The 18,017-nt window shown below is 30.0% G+C and overlaps 1 protein-coding gene across 1 annotated transcript in view; it reads right to left on the bottom strand.

Moving 5' to 3' along the window:
- Twin (CCR4-NOT transcription complex subunit 6-like twin) overlaps nt 1-10,180 on the bottom strand; it is a 33,330-nt gene extending 23,150 nt beyond the window's left edge. Inside the window, exon 1 of the mRNA XM_074259920.1 lies at nt 10,112-10,180. The gene's annotated coding sequence lies outside the window, so the exon portion shown is untranslated. The remainder of the gene's footprint in view (nt 1-10,111) is intronic.
- Between the last annotated feature and the right edge of the window lie 7,837 nt (nt 10,181-18,017).

Genomic DNA, 18,017 nt, shown 5'->3' with positions numbered 1-18,017 from the left:
TTTTCTGTTGTACCACGTGCAAATGGGAGTATGGCGCTTGGTGCGTATGCCAGATTTCCCCCGATAAATCGGAGAAGATTTTAGCTGGCTCGATTTATTGCCCGATAAACGCTTACGTGAGTGGAAGAGCTACGATTTTTGTATCAGTTACATACACGCTTAAAGTATGTTATTTATTGGTTGGAATTCAATGTTTTGTCGTATTTTTTATTGTATTGCCTTTTTTCAATTTACGCTGTTTGTCTGGAACGCTGATTTAGAGTCGGAGACAATAATCTTATGTATTCTCGTTAAAAATTTTTATAATATTTTCGTATACAGCTAATTTATTATTCTGTAATATTATTTGACTAAATAATGTATCATTACAAATTTTATTTCTTTTGGCCAAGTTTCAAATCTTAACAAATGTTTAAAACACAAATTTTTCAGTTTTCTTTCCTTTTCTCAAAATTTAATTACATTAAAATATTTTTTTTACTTTTTCTTTTACATATAATATGATCTTGTAAAGAAATAAATAAATAATTGTAATAAATATTTGTTAGTTTGGAATGTTTTCAGAATGTTCTCAACAAAATAGCGCAATAAAAAATTTTTTAGGGTTCGCAATTTTTAAAACTTTCAAAGTAAAATTCTTAAAATGCCCTCAAGCGACTTTTGAATATTAATATAATTATAAACGAACTTGAAATTTTTTTTTACCAAGTTGATAAAATTTCGACTTTAAATATTCAGATTGTACATAATTTTCAACCTTAAAAATAATAGTATGACGAGAAAAAAAAATTAAAAGCAAAAAATTCAATTTTTGATAATTTAAGAAATTTTTAAAAAACTTAAGTGACCCTTAAAAATTTTTTTACTGAACTGATATTTGAAAAAAGCCCTTAAAATATAAAAAAACTAATTTATTTTGATAAAAGATTCTAATATTTATTTTTTTCAGTTAGCTTGACCGAAGAATCTAAAAAACTGACTATCTAGTAACAAAAGTGAAATTTTGAAGATAATACTTTTCTTAAATCAAGTTACTTTTTTTTCTTTTGAGAGTATCTACTATAAAGTGGATTATTTTATTGTTGTTGATAAAATAAATGACGGCTGTATCACAACCACTAGATTATAATTGTATCCTGAAGCTGGATAAAAGTTCGTTAAACAAGACAAACTGGAAAAAAGAGACTGGGAAATCGATCGTGACATAGAACTCCTGTAGCTTTACTTTTACTTCGAACGGTTGCCAACGAACAATGCAAAGCATCGAAACCGTGGCATGATCGAGTGGTTAAGAGCATTCGACCTTTCCTCTGAGAGTTACAAATGCTACACTCTCTATTGTCTGGGAAAAAAATTTCCAGATGAAATCCACACTAAACTGGTTGAAAAACTCAAAGAAATTTTGATGAAATCAAACTAGGTAGCAGAAAATAGGCAGCTGTTGGCTTATTAAAATCGTAAATTATTGACAGAGACTCTCTATCAAAAAGTCATGGAGCACATCGTCTATATTACCTGCAAATATACTCTCAACAGCAATCAACTTGGCTGCCTTCAGTTGTCATGTGACAAAGTGTAGGCTCTTTACTTCTCCGAGTGGGATTTAAACATAGATCGATCGGGCATTCAGAGTTCAGAGCAATCGGTCATCCTCACCATTTAGTTGGGATTCAACTCCTAGGGCAGTTGTGTGAACATCTAATTATTCTCAGCCGCTGAATTATAATGTCTCAGCTTTGCAACTGTCCGACAGCAGGCCTAATACTAATGGAGGTATCAATATTGCCGCTACGATTGAAACCCGTCATCAAAGGCTCGGCTTGTCTCCTCGAGAAAACAAGTTATTAATTGAGTAAATAAAATATATATTTTTTCAACCTCTGCTAATTCTTATTTCTTCCGGAGTGACTTGTTTCTGGTCCGGTAATTTACCAGGCAATCAATCGAATTTGCCGTTGGCTCTTTATTTTCTGGGTCCAGTTTGTTAGGGCTCCTGAGCGGATTCTTGATCTCATTAGTCTTTTCATCCCCGGCTGGTGGATGCTGCTCTAAGATAACAAGATGTTTGTCGCAATGGACCGAGGAAAATAGATTACCACCCGAATCATCGCAATCCAGTCAGAATCTATGACAAAGCACTTTATCAACTGGCTTGACTCGTTTTTGTTACATTCGCAAAGGGAGATTTCCTCTGTATATTTGTTTTATGTCACGGCTCTCGACACCGATGCGGTAGACGGCTACGTGTCGATCAATACTCCAGAGGGCTGTTCAAAGTAACAAAACCCCAATTTAGTCCAAGCTATCATGTTACTTTTGAGCTTCACTGATTTTCAAAGAGAAATTGAAGTATAGATGGTTTGGGAAGCCTAAAAGTTGGAAAAATTAAATTTTTTTTTTGGAAATTCAAAAAGTAGATGATTTATTATTTTCATAGAATTTTTTATAAAAAAAAAAAAAAAAAATATTGGCAATTGATTAAAGTACAAAAGAAGATACCAGGTTAGTTTTTAATTAATTATAATTGCACAACACCGATTAAAGATATGAAATCCTTTGAGGTAGTTGTCATGGTACAATATTGTCAAAAAATTAGAAATTATACGCGCCACAAAAAGTATATGAGCTCGTAGATAAGTAATCCATAATTTTTATGCAAGAAATTAAAAATAGTTGCAGAGGAGACGAAAAAAATTTTTCAATCGCAGAGCACTCCCTAATGCTTCGTATTATGAGCCGTGGAATTTTTTCAGTTTTGATCTTGTTACTCACGTCCACATAGAGGAAGGCGCTTTTTTCTGAGGTAATAAGTTCAGCGTGAACCAGTTAGAGGGTCTAAATTAAGTGAAAAGCAATCTTGAACAGGAGAAACAAGGCGATTAATCTCAACAAAGTAAACTCGGAAAGTTGGATGCACTCAACGGGTGATCAGTGTCTACGTGATGTTAGCTTATCTCGATTTAAGGATATACTTTCTTTATCGCACATGAACACGTTTTATCGGCACTCCCACAAAATAGTAACGATCCTTTAAAATAGATCAAACGCATTAGAGCTCCTACGATCCAATTCAAACGATATAAACGAGATACATTGTAGAAGAACAAAATGTTACTGATAAAAGTACATCTAGACAATAATAACGATCAATTACCTTAATTTATCACATCACTAATTTTGTTTCCTACTTCTACTATTTGTTTTTTTTTCTTTTTTGCATCAAAATAGTAAAGCAAATAAAAAAAAAAAAAAAATTAATTTTTTTTTTTTTATTTCTAAAAAGATTTCTCCTCTTTAATCCACGACACATCACGCGGAAAATCGAACTGAAGTGCTCATGATTCATAAAGCCGTAGCTCATTGACACGATTGATCGCGACAATCGTAATCGTAGCAAGCTCAAATGAATCTCAACAAGTAATTTTGGTTCGTGTCAGCAGTTTGTTTGCCGTAAAAGCAGTAAGCCATACCGAAATTGCTCGATAGTGGATTTCTGAGAGAAGAATTGTTCAGACGAAATTTACAATACGTTGAGTCGAGATAATGACTTTGGGAATGAGTAATATTGAGCGTGTATACGTAAATTGGAGTGAATCTCAGTTGACGAGGAGAGAAAAATGAATAGAAAGAAATCAAAAGAACGGAACAAATGAACGAACGAATCTTGGGGTTCATGAGCACTAGAGCAATGCGATTTATAATAATAATAATAATAATAATAATAACATCTGAAGGGAGCAAGGGAGATGGAAATCCACTGGCAGCAGAGAAATCGATGTTAAGCCATCTACTGTTGTTGGAAGACATGCATTACATTTCCAGACATGCATTACACCGTGTAATCAAGCTAATGCACAGGTGCACATCCGCTCGTTAATCTCCAAAACGAGCGACTTTACATCAAGTTCATCATACCCTGAAAATCCAATTACTGAGCTGCTGCTATTCACAAACTATTCACATAGATCACATATTTTCGGGGAATCTACTATTCTCGCCTGAAATCCATTTACCTCAATATGTACTTTACCTCTACCCTAGCTATCGAAATATAAAAAGCCAGGAATGTAGGGTAAAAGTCTAAAAGTGACTAAATAAAATGGTCTTTCATGTGCGACGTCAGATAATCGAATTAGTGAATTTACATTAAACGGGGTTTGATCTTCCGAGTTTTAGTGATGTGAAAATACCGAGTACTTATAGAATCATATCACATGCAAGGCATACATTAGTATACATATGCATATACATGAATATATATATATAGATATAGATATATGTAGAGATGGGGCCAGCAGAGAAACCCATCCAGAGAGATAAGGGATGAAAGAGCAAAGTTGCTAAGGGTTAAATTTATACAGACGTATAACGCGACGTTAGTAAGACAGCTCACTTTATGCTGATCCTCTTATCCCCTTGGTGGGTACTGCTCCAGCTAGATACATTCACAGTGTAACATTAGGTAAAGTGAGACATCCTAGTATCAAATTCGCTGTTCATTTAAAACGCAAAAGGATTTTCCTACAGCCTTATTCCTCTTTTATGTTTTATTTTGTCGTGTCTGCCTTTTAATGTCATATCACTTGTCGGAAAATTAAGTTAAAAAATTTTTGTGAGAATCAAAAGGTCCAGGCGAGGTGTCGTGACCTTCGGTAAATTTTTTGGGAAAATTAAAAAAATTCATTGATTCAAAATATTTTTTATCCTTGATCCAATTTTTTCGTAGTTAAATAAATTTTTTAGAGAAGTTCATTTTCTTTATTTGAGAATTTAACAATTTTTAATGAAAATAAATATTTTATTTGAACCAATAATTTTTTGAATTGAATTCGAACTAAATATCTCGAAGCAAAAGTGAAATTATAAAGATAATATTTTTCTCGATTGAACTAGTTCCTTTTTCTACTATAAAAGAAACAAGTAATAACATATAATTCATCTTCTTTTCATCCTACTATCTTTGCATTAAATCACCTGTAAGTGATGAAGAATAAATATCAAGAGCCAAGTGTGCTACGTTTGCAAAAATTAACCAATTAATGCAAACTCATTTTGTAAAATGAACAATGATTAGGATTTTCTTGACACAGAAGATATATTAAAGCCTATTATCAACATTATGTTCTTCTATGAATAATTATAATTATCAGTTCTAAGCTATTATTAGTTTGATTTGAATACCTTGTAGATAATCAACTCTGCCGTGTCCCATATTAAGGCATTGATTCGTTTTGCTCGAGGTGTGTTAATTTTTCTTTTGCTCGTGTATAATTAACACACTTTTGAGCGCGTAAAAAGTGGCTATTATTCCTTTAAAAGGTAATTTACTGTGTAAGTATATTGCGACGAGGTTGGCTTATGACCTTTTTGTAAAACTCGGCTTTATTATGTTCAGTATACATTTCAAAGTAAATCGATTTTAGATTTTCAATAATGATGTAGCTTGAATAAAGTATTAATTATTAAAAACTTTACCTCATCATTTACCTCACTTATATTCTTACTGACTTTTGTAGGCATTTATAATTTTTTAATTTCAAAAATTATGTCTTTAAGTGTAGTCAGTTTTTCAGTTTAGCCTTTCAAAAAAAAAAAAAACCGTCTTATCATTATTTATTATCCTAATAAAGTTAAGCAAGCGAGTTATGAAAGCGAGAAATAATTTTATAAATGTATTTCTTCAAAATAATTTTGTTCTTAAATTAAAAATATTTTTTTTGAGTAAAGTATTTTTTTCTTCGTACCTTCAAGTGTTACTTTTCAAAAATTCCCGCTTTTTTGCTTGCAAAACGCCATTTTCATGAACAAGCTACAGAAAGCGTTAATGAATCTTTCAGTTAAGATCACCAAAATGAATAAATATATAAATGATTTCAATGAATCCTCATAGAAGAAATATTAAATGGATGATGATTTTTAAAATAAAAAAACGAGCTTGTACAATTACTTGTAAACGATTATTGTTATTATGTGAAAACCAGTATCAGTGATTTTACGGGCTGAATGTGCAGTTAAATAAGGAATCCCGAGACCCCGGTAAGATAATAATAACTGAAAAGTAGGTTTAGATGGGCTTTAAAATAGCCAGTGAGAGTGATCTCAAAAATTTTTAGTCATTGATTAGTAAAAAATCAACCATCAAAGCAATTTTAGTTGTCGGTTAAGAAATTAATCACATTGTTTCGGAGAGCAAGAAGAATAAGACCTAACTTAAAAGTTTGTTAAAAACGATAACAATTGTTTGGAGAATGTTTTTAAAGAGAGCTTCCTGGCGTTGTAGCCCTTTCCTCGTGTTCTTGTTATGTGTGGACTCTACATGCAAGATCGGCAATATAAGAACGCATATTATAAATAATGAATAGCGTAAATGCATAATGAAATGATTTATCGTTTCTATTTGCACGATAACTGACAATAGCTCGTGCTTTTTTGGGACAAGTTGGCTTCCTCTAGCGATACCAATAATAATAATAACAATGATGATAATAATAAGAATAAGAACAAGAGCAGGAACAACAACAATAATAATGATGATAATAATTACAATAATAATGATAATGATAATGGTAATAATAGTTGTGGTGTAACAGTAGCGAATGGTTGTAGTCTGTGCAATAAATCAATTGACGACGTGCGTTCGCTCGAGGATATTGGCTCCCTGTAAAGTAAAACTCCCATCGAACAGTTTGTTTATTTGTTTTTGCAAAACTTTTTTATCAGGAATGTTATATCGAATTTATTCCGTACGATGCTTGCCAATTGACGGTTTATAAATAATCAATTTTATTCTGGGAAATGGAAGGAACTTTTAAACCTGCAAAAACCTCCACGGCTTTTCGGATCGCATAATCCCAAGGCAGTAGGCAATAGGCAATACCTAGATCTCTCTGATCAATTTAAATAAAATAATAAATCAACTGTCGCATGCTATTTGCAAGTTAATTACTCACTAGTGAGACATTCATTTGTGTATCTACATTATACACTTTTCGTTCTGTATTCTACATTTTAAATTAGCACATTCATCATTTACTCTTCAAACTTTTTGTCCTGGTTTCCTTCGTTGGAATCTTTAATTATCGCTTTTACATTTAAAGTTTTTGAATTTTTTTTTTTTTTTTTAGGTTACATGATTAACTTTTTTATTTAGAAAAAAATTTATTTACTATTAAATTTCAATTGATTTTTTAAAATTTAATTCAACAGAAGTATTCTTTCTGTTGTAAAATCAAAATTTCTTATACTCTAAATTCTTGACACGAGAAATATTTATCTTCAGTCGATAAGAAATTTTTTTTAATCAATTTTCAATGTCAAAAATTGTTTTTTGGATTAATTATTTTTAATGTAGGTAATACAATAAATTAATGATTGAAGAAATTTACTTGATATATTTCTTGAAAAATTAACAATTAAAAAAAAATTTTTAATTTAATAAGATTTATAATTCAAATTATTCAAACAATTATTCACATGATTGCAATTAAAAAATCAAAAATTTTTGAACTAAAAAGAATTAAAAATTTTTTTAGTTTTATTATAATATTCGGAACAAATTGGTAATGTATTGAACCAACGTTACAGCGGATCTTAATCCAAGAAAAGAAATTCTTGCACGACGAATGAGCGTAACTTTTTAGAATACATTAAATTGCTTCGTTAAAATAAAATTGATCTGAAAAATTTCCTTTTTTCAATTCTCAAGTGATAAACTATTAGTCCAACTTCTTAAACTTCTTGAATCACGAGTAAAATTTAAAGAAGAATTTTCTATTAATTAACCATGACAATTACCTTAAATCCAATAATTTTTCCAACATTCTCGATTTCTTCTTGATTAAAATTACAACCAGCACAAGCCTACCCTGAAAGTCTTATAATGACCAGAGTCGGATTGAGTTGTAGACCACCCGCTTAGAACATTACTTCTGGCAATATGATAATGTGTAACTCGACTGTTAATCATTGGAACAGTATCATTGAATAGCAAAAAGGTAAAACTTGATAGCCGATACCTTGGCCGTTATGTTGATACGTTAGAGCTCTTTCTCACACCTATTACAATGTCTTTATGAATATATCTTAATACAGATGGCATGCTGGCCGGGTGCATTGAACCTCGAACATTAAATGTATCTCCAACCGAGTATGAGTAATAATAATTTATATTGACATCGAACATACATACATACACATAAACATAGACAGTGTATGTATTATATATAAATACACATGTCGAGAGCTCCATCTGCATCATCAATGTGCATGAATTATGAGGCTGTTAATTTCCGTAGAATTTATCCCATTGCACTGATACCACTTCTATACCGATTATATAACTGTACTGCACTGTGCAATGTACTCATCCTCATCCTCATCATCTATAGCTCATTCACCGATATATTATCATTGTCGATGTCGATGTCGATACTGGACAGTCATACGTCACAGCTTCATCATACAAGTGTGCAAGTGTCATGATATCTACCTGGCAAAATATCGTTTCTCGTTTTCTCTACTATTCTATAGCCAATATAAAAAAAATTTATCTTAAAAGTAAATTTATAAATGATGACACTGTAAAAAATCGGAAACAAAATTCAAAATCTCAAAGATTATTTATTAATTTATGATCATGACTATAATTTTAATGCGTGTCAGAAAATTTTTAATATTTATTTATTTACTTCTGGATAAAAATTAAAAAAAAAAATTATGCATACAATTTACAAATTATGATAATTTTACAGAAAAAAAAAAGTACAAAATTTTTAAATGTCATAAAAAGAACAAATTGCTATTCAATCATATCTAAGGTATAGAATACAATCATAAGTTACTAATAATTCAGATTTATAATAAATTGGCAAATTTTTTTAGATACATTAAGTGTTTTTAACTCATTCGGTAGTTTATTATGATATTTAATTGCAACATAGTAAGCATTTTTTATGTTAATAGTCTTCTTCACTTTAGGTAAAATTAACTGCCTATTACGAGTATTAAGTATTCTTTCAGAGTACAATATTTTACATAATTTATCGCCATTTATAATTAATTAATTAATTCGATGTTATTGAAATTAATTTTTATAGAGTAATTTTTTTAGAAATAAATTATTTTATAGAGAATTTATCAGAAAATGATATTGAAGAAATAAAAAAAAAATATTTATGTAATTTTGTTTTCTTAAAAAATTTTTTTGTTACACCAAACTAAAGAAAAAAAATTATATTAATTTTGAATTTTATTTAATATAAAAACAATAAAGAATTTCGCGAACTGTTTTTTTATTTATATAAAAAATAAAATCCGTTTTGGAGTAAATTTTATTCTGGCGGGATTTGATCAATTAAAAATAATCCAGTGCCCATATTTTTTTTCAAAATGTACATAAATTATTTATTAATTTTTAATATAAATTAATTCCGTAGGGAATAAATTAAAATAACGCTCGACGTTATTTTAATTTATTATTGTAATTTGTGTGTCTGAATGACACATCAATGCATATTTAAAACAACTCAAACTCCAATTTCTATCTAATTAAATAATTGAACAAATAAATGAGGACAATAATCGATCACCGAAAGTTGATAGCTCGGACAAAAATGATCACCGGCTCGTGTATTACCTTATAATTATTTTTGCTATTTTATTATAAACCTTAAAAAATTATTTATCATTCAGTAAATATTTGTTGTTTATCATCGATATTGGTGATTTAATAATCATCAGTGGGCAACCCAATTAAGCATGATTAATAATTGATGAAGAGAAGGATATGCGGAGCGGCTAACGAATAACAGCTAGCAGCTAAGCGGCTAACAGGTATCGGATTTCCATAAAACGTACTCCACTTGAACTATTACCGTATTTGGATTGTTGATGCATTATAGGGAGCTCTCACTCCACTCACACAATTGTAAAGCAGAACAATCTCGGATTATGCTCCAATGTGCTTCTGCTTGTAATTACTTGATAACCGACAACTAGGACACGGCATAAGACGCGCACCAATCTATAGCTTACAGTCAGGAATTGCTTGCTCTGTTGCTAGTATTCCAGTTAATGATGATACTTGATAGTGATAGATAAATTCGGTACTTACATGTTGGTCTCGTCCTGTTTGGCCTCGTCAAGGGGATCCAGGGTCGCTGGGGTGGCGGATTTGCTGTTACTGAAACACAAATTTTTTAAAATTAGAATTTTTATTGATTAAATTTTGTTAATTAAATTTTAAAGGAATTTTTGTATTCAAATTAGAAAAAGAGAATTATTTGAAGTTAAATTTTTTTAGTGTAAAAATTTTAGAATGGAAAATTTTTTGAGCGTTTTACTAGAGTATAACAGGAAGTTACAGGGATAGTCTACAGAGTTAAATATATTCAAGATTTTTTAATTGTGACAATAATAAATTGTAAATTATAACTTTAATAATTTTAAAAATTGTGGAGAAAAGCTTCTCAAAATATTACCCCTATTTTTGGTAACAAAATAATTTTATTACTACAAAAAAATGAACAGAGTAACAAAAGTAAAATTATTTTGTTGTCCTATCAAAATTAATTTACTGGCGTAACAAATTGGTTTTTTATTACAACTTTTTTTCTCCATAATTTTAAATCAAGAATGCAATTATTAAAAAAAATGATATTTTTTTTTTCAACGTAAGAATAATTTTTATTACTCAATATATTTCTCATACAAACCGATTTAAGTACAAGGTTCAAATTTCTCGGGAGATAAAATAAAGATGTCAGACCGTATAGGGAAGTAAAAAACACAAGTAATGAATGAATGTATAATTACAGAAGTAAATAACAACAATAATCGTTGAAGTACAGATCCTCTGATGTATAAGATAATTTAGCGAATAAAGCAGAGTGGGCCAAAGAAGGAGAATGAGGAGGAGGAGGAAAAGGTCTCGCTGGCATCATATCATCATTCGCGAGTATATATATGTTGATATATGAAGAGTATTTAGCACCATCGCGTGCAAAGAGCCGATTATCTCGAGCGATTGTGGACGCTACTTAAAGCCCAAGTACTGCGCTCGAGGCATTAATTTTCGTGACGGCTCTCTCGCACTCTATATTCACTCCTCCCTTGTGCTTGTACTTGCATGCCTGCCTTCCTGCTGCCAGATACTCTCAACCCCATTTTACGGGGTCTAAATAGCCCAAATTCACTTCCACATTATATCAGCATGCAGGCATCATGCATACGGGCAGACAAACACACATCACACGGGATATGTACTTACATTATATACCTATACAACAAACAAGCCTATATGTGCCGTGCAAGACCCTTTGTACCTCTTTCAATCCTTCCCACGCTCGGCTTTAATATCCTCACTCGTTATTATGATACAAAAGCTGTATATGATAATGCCTAAGTTGGGAAACTCTCCATGAATACGGTGACAAAGTCCGCAATAGGACGCCGCCTTTTTAGTCTAAAAAATTCGCTTCACGCTCCTCGCTCCATAGAGCTTGCAAAAAATTTCTTTTCAGTGTAATATTTCCATGAACTTTTTCAATTGTATCTTTTGAATCTCATCTGCAGGGTGATGGAGGATATTTTTTTATACTTTGATTATTAATCCTGCTGGCCAATTTTTTCAAGATAAAGCTTCTTTTTATATTGTAGAAAAAAAAATACAGGAATTCAGTGAATTAATTTTTTTTTTAATTTTTTCAGTTGTAAAATCTAGAAGGATTTTAATTTCAATTGTAGAGTCATAGGGTTTAGTGATAATTAAATTGCCAGTTTTAATTAATGAAGTCAGGTAATTCTTGATTAAAAATCAATGAAAATTTTATTTTAGTAAAAATGCTAATTTTTAACATTAAAAAACAAAATTTAATATTTTTGAAAATTATAAAAATTAGGAATTATTTTAATATCGTTGAATAATTTTAACATACTTCTTGAATATTCTTCAATTTTTGAATACATGTACTTTCAAGTGTCCTCTGGACGAATAAAAATTTTTTTAAGTCCTTGCGGTGCTAATTTTCGAAATATTAGCAATTAATAATTAATTAAATTTCTTCTGGGTCTATAACCTGTAGAAATTAGGTAGTATTAAAGATTAATTGATCAAGAGTAATTTTTCGACCATATTTTCCATTGACAAACCATTATCATTAAACAAGGCCAGAGAAAAGGTATAAATAAAATTTTTTAAAAATTGACTTTTCATCGAGTCATAAATTGCGCCAACGTAAACACAATCAAAGAGCAATCAGGAAAAGTAATTGGTCTTCCGAAGTTTGAATGATATTGCTATAGTTGTGCTTTCGAACAAATATTCATCGCATGATTGTTTTCGCTTCGAAATTTAAATTGAAGTTGAAAACCCACAAATAGTTTTTTTACGAGTGGGTGTGAGTTATAACAATAAATACCGCAGTAGTAGCTTTGGCTTAAATAATATAAAGCCAATGTAAATTGTTATTTCGGTACATCGCCTGGAGTACAAATGTAATCTGGCATTTGAATTTCCATTTAAAAGCTAGTATAGAAGTTATGCATCATTTGGTAGCATATTCCGAATTCGAAATAGAAACACTTCCAACGATGTAGCGCAACTAAAGCGTCCATTTAGTAATCGAGAGAGCGTCAAAGTAACAAAATGTCGGTCCTTCTCTCGAGGCAGTTTTAGATCGCGTCTGGCATCCAGTGCCTAGACATCCTCTCGAGACATTGGAGAACTGAATTGTTAATTCTGATTATACTCACGGACGCCATAATATATAATAGAATGGCCCTGGTCATACTAACATACTCATTACACCGACTTAACTTTGCATTGGGTGGGTTCAGTTCACTTTGACTGCACTCCTCACTATCTGTCTCTCTCTCTTTTTCACTTGTTCATTCATTCTCTTTCTGCTTTTACCCTTAACTTAATGTATTCTCATTTGTGTCATGACCGGTTTATGCGAGATACTCTCTCAGTAAAATAACTTTAAGCAGTTACACAAGTCGTTAGTTTTGTTATATAATTTTTCAATTTATTTTAATGATGGTGATTTTGTTTTTAACTTTTGATAAAGGAATTGTTGAAGTATGGAATAAAAAGAATTTAAGACAAAATTCAAGAAAAAAAATAAATTGCGTTGAATTTTTATCATGTTTAATATTCTAAATTTTTAGATTTTTCAGTTAATTGGCTATTCAGTCTAATACAACAATTTTAAATTTTTCTTAATATTGATAGCCTGTATTTTCCTTCAGGCATAAACAATTTAGCGACAATTTATATTTAAATTTATTATTAAAAATGAATTTAACTGAAATAATAATTAGGACAACCCAAACCAGGACTCGAACCTGGATTTTTTGGTTACGCTTCAAAGGCTCTACTTGTTAAGCTATCCGAGACACTGTCTGTAAAAAAATCTAAAAATATTTTAAACCAATCTTTAGGATAAATATTAAAGTATACACTCGGCTTAAAAAAATGTATTTAATTTTAAATCTATGTACATAGTACATTTCAAACTTTGTCATATAAAATTATGAGTCGACGAGTTAAAAATCGATTGGCTTCAAAATCTGTCGATTACTTATATTCTATACAAAGTATCTGGCTCTAATTAATTATTATTATTTTCTTAATTGAAAAATAATAATAATAATAATAGAATTAATTAAAATAAAATTAATTATAGTCTACCGTTCTGAAACGGATTGATGTTTAATAAGAATGAAATTTGGGTAAAGTTATTTGGAATGTTATATAGAGTACATTATATTACTGAGATATAATTACTTTGTTACTTACTCGAGTTAAGTGTTATAAAGAGAAAAGATGAATGGGACTTAAATAACTTGGAAGAGTTTAGCCGTGTCGAGTCACTAATTAAACTCACTTTTATAAACTTTCAAAGTTATACTGTGTCTGGAAAAGTGATACGTATAAATATAGTAAGAATAGAAGAAGCGCATTGTAAGTCTATTGTACTTATTTAAATACCAAACTTTCTGGATTTAATTAATATTTCATTTTATTAATTTTCAAATTAAAGTACTATAACATTATTATATCTCTAGTACAAGTATTATTATATTAACGGTTTTTGTAAAATACAATCAGCTGGCGATATAAACGTCTTGTAACCGAGATTAGAGCGGTCATATTGTCCATAACGGAGTAATTGTAATATACGGGCGTCTTTTGTACATACCTGGCTATTAAATTCCGTACAAATTTATCTCACTACACGCGTTATCTGATACCGGGTATCAAAGGAGAAGATCTTAAAATTAGTGGGGTAAAATCTGATTTTTTTTAGATTCGACAGCTGGTAGACTGAAAACTAAAAGAACAAAAAATTCACTCACCGATAATTATGTGAAAAAATAATTCTTAATATCAAAAATAACAACATATATAACTTTGATTACTCATCAAAGCAAATATCAACTATCAAGTGCTCAATAATTACCGAGTCGAATAATAATTATCCACAAAAAAATAAAAACAAAATATGAATAAAGTTAATGAAAGCTTGGATCTAACGTATCTGTTATTTAATCTCTTCTTCTATTTTATAAACTTTTTTTTTTTTATTTTTCCTATACTCCCGCTCGTACTCATCGCAGTGAATTCATCGCTCTGCAATTATTGCAACGCGGTCAGTGCGATATTATCTATAATCAGCGAGATACCAGTGAATTATTGCCGAGTCAGCAGAAACTATAAATTAAAAGCTTAAAAACCTATGAATGGATTTCTTCTTAAATTAACCTACTAATTATCATTCGTTTTAATTATTGATCGACCATCAAATGAAGAAACATAAATAAAATTGAATAATTTTTTTCACTCGTGGCACACTTAAACTTATTTTCTTTAAAAGTTATCGTAGAAATCAAAAAGATACATAAAATCTTTTCTTGAAATTAAAATTAAAATTTTTTTTATCTTATGGTCGAGTCCGGTAAATTTTACTAACATAAACTTTAAAAGTATTTCTGTTAGAAAATTTCTTTTCGCGTAGTTTAATTTTTTTTTTTTTTTTTTTTTTTTTCAGTATAATGACGCATTGCTATTACTATTAATAATAATTTTCTAAGATAAGGAATATTGATTTTAAATCAAGTAATTTTCTCCGTAAAGCAAAAGAAGAAAAAGTGAAAGAAGAAGCTGTCAATAAAAAGCAGCTAATAAAAATGAAAAAAGTCAAATTGTCTAGCACTGAATCTCGACCCTGGATCACTTAACCGCGATCTTAATTAACTTGGATTATTTATAAGAATGTCTGGGGATCGAGGGTTGGCAATCGGCAATCGCATCTATAGTATGTCTTCGGCGAATTTTCCCCGATGCATTATATAAACACGTACACATAGAAATACAAATCCACGAAGGAAGAATAGTTACCGAGTATCTATCGAGTACACATAATAGAATAAATAAAATAAAATAAAATAACCGACTATGTAAAGGGGTTTTAAAAATTAGAGCTGGACTTATCAGCGGGAAGATTGGAAGGCTATAAATTTATGTATGTTGAATTCTTAACTCGTAAGATTATTTATTTAATGGATTATTTTTTTCCCATTCTGTTTTATTCAGCGAACCGCTTCTATCACGTGGTCCAAGTTCCTAGATATCGTGAGATCTCCGTCCTTTTACGTGTTTCTATACTATGTTTACCCAAGTGAGCCACCGATAATCCGGGGAAAAGGCGTACCGAATAAAAAATTTTTATCAACAATCAAAATATTTCTCCTGATGATAATTAACTTTTTAGGCCTTACAATGGAAGGAACAAGTAGATTACAGGTATTTATCTAAATGCGGAAAATAACGCATTTAACTTGAGGATTTATTTTTTCAAAAGTGTGAAATTTAAATACTTATATTTTTAAGCGGTGTAATCCTAGTGGGAGATTAAGGGATTTAAATTCTGTCGTATTCTTAGTGTCAGCAAACTGCATTATGAAAATTGAGCTTCCTCTTTCTCTTTCTCTCTCCCAGGATCAGACTAAAAAAGTACCTATATTAAATACAATAATAAAGTAACTCTTTTTTATAATTATAAGATAAAAATACAAAAGCTCTGGTATTAGATTTGCTTAATAAGTCACTTCTGAAATTACACCTGACTTGAGGCTAGTTAATGTTAGAGAAAAAATAAAAAAAATAGATATTGATTTATTAATTAATTTTATAAAAATAAAATATTAAATTGTGAAAAATTTTATAATTTTAAATCAAGCGTAAGTTCTTTGGAAAAAATTTTTTTTTATTAAAATAAATTTAATTCAGGAGAAAAATTTTTTTATTAAACTTTAGATTACGAAATTTTTCAATTTTAGCTTTAAAAAATTGAGAATTTAAAAAAATTTCAAAGCTATTGATTTGGGTTTAATTTTAAAAAATCAAATTAAAATTTGTATCTGATTTAATTTTAAAGTTAACCGATCGAGTTTTTTCAAAAATATATTTTTTTAAAAACTTTCAAATTATTGATTGTTCGAACTTTTGAAAATATCAAAAAATTGTGTCAATTATTTTCTAGATTTTTTCTCTTGAATGAAGTTAATTTTATTTTCAACCTGAAAAAAAAATTTTTTTTTCCTTAAAAGTGAAAAACTTTGAACTATTTTATTCAGCTAAGACAAAAAAGACTAAAAACATAAATAGAAACAATGGAACAGAGTGAAATATAGATTGAACCAGTAAATTCCACCTGAAGAATTACCAACAAGTGAAGTTAACTTCCAGTAAGGACTTAACATTAAATACCTCGCGTACTTCTCAAGTAGTTCTCTATCTCTCCTTCAAGTAGACTCTTCTTCCCCTTGAATAAGTTTAATAACGAGAAAACATTTATTAGAATTTAGATATTCATGGAGTTGTAACACTACACACAACAACCGTCTGAGCTTACTGATTAAGCAATAGACTGCCAACTTTATCGCCCAACGATTATTAAATCCAGAATCCACAGTTAAAAACGCCGCGCACTGTCATCCGGGCACCAAACTAACTAATAAAGTAAATAAAATAGTTCCAACGTAATGCTGCGTTACGTAAATTAGTATTACGGTTAATAACACTTTACCGTCTTAAGCCAAAGTTGTTACAATCCGGGATAAAACGGAATTAACTATATTTATATATATATATACACAGTTGGTAATCGAGCTTATCAAGATTTCAGAGTTTCATTCTTTACCGCGTTAAAGTAAACCAAAACATATTTATACTTTTCTAAACTTATATACGCTACGCTCTTTTCACCTTATTTTTTTCATTATTATTATTATTTTTATCATTATCATTATTATTATTATTGTTTCTACTCTTTTCCTCATAGTTTTTCCTCTTGCTGATTCTTATATATCTTCAGCAGTAGCAGCAGGCCCGGCTGCTGCACGTACACGAAAAACTTTTTCGATTTAGCCATTAAGCCAAGCAAGATATCACCAATATATCTCGCCGGCTTATTACCGAATAACTCTCCCTTGTCCTTGTGATTATGTGTAATAACCTATTTTTTTTAATTTAGTGCTCATAACTAGTGTTTAGAGCCGCTGCGGGGTTCAAAAAAACGAATTTGTTGTTGACAACTCGATGAACTATTGAATATTTTATAAGAAAAAGAGCTATTCGAGTATAAAAAGAAATAAACTAACTGAACTAAAAATATAGATTTTTATGTCGATCAAAAACTTGCAAAAAGAAAATTTTATTTTAAAAAATAATTTTTAAAGATTGTTTTTTCTTATACAATTTAAATTTTGCCTTCCGATTTTCAGGTCTTAATAAAAAAAATTCACATGTTAAATCAATAAATGATGACTCTCTGATAGAGAGCACATAGTTAGCTTTTTTGGAACTCTTTGTCACATTTTGTTTCGCGTATATAGAAGATCAAAGTCACATTGTTCCGCGTAATATCAATGAACATAAAAACTATTTCTTTTGACTTTAACTTCAATAATTCTGCACCGCAATACTTTTTTCATTTTTGTAAAATGACAAAGCT

Source organism: Cotesia typhae, unplaced genomic scaffold (genome assembly GCF_013202065.1).
Source record: "Cotesia typhae breed Kobodo isofemale line unplaced genomic scaffold, CoteBio_Ctyphae contig_22, whole genome shotgun sequence".
Classification (NCBI taxonomy): domain Eukaryota; kingdom Metazoa; phylum Arthropoda; class Insecta; order Hymenoptera; family Braconidae; genus Cotesia; species Cotesia typhae.
The sequence above is the reverse complement of the archived record's forward strand: the minus strand, read 5'-3'. Positions and strand labels throughout refer to the sequence as shown.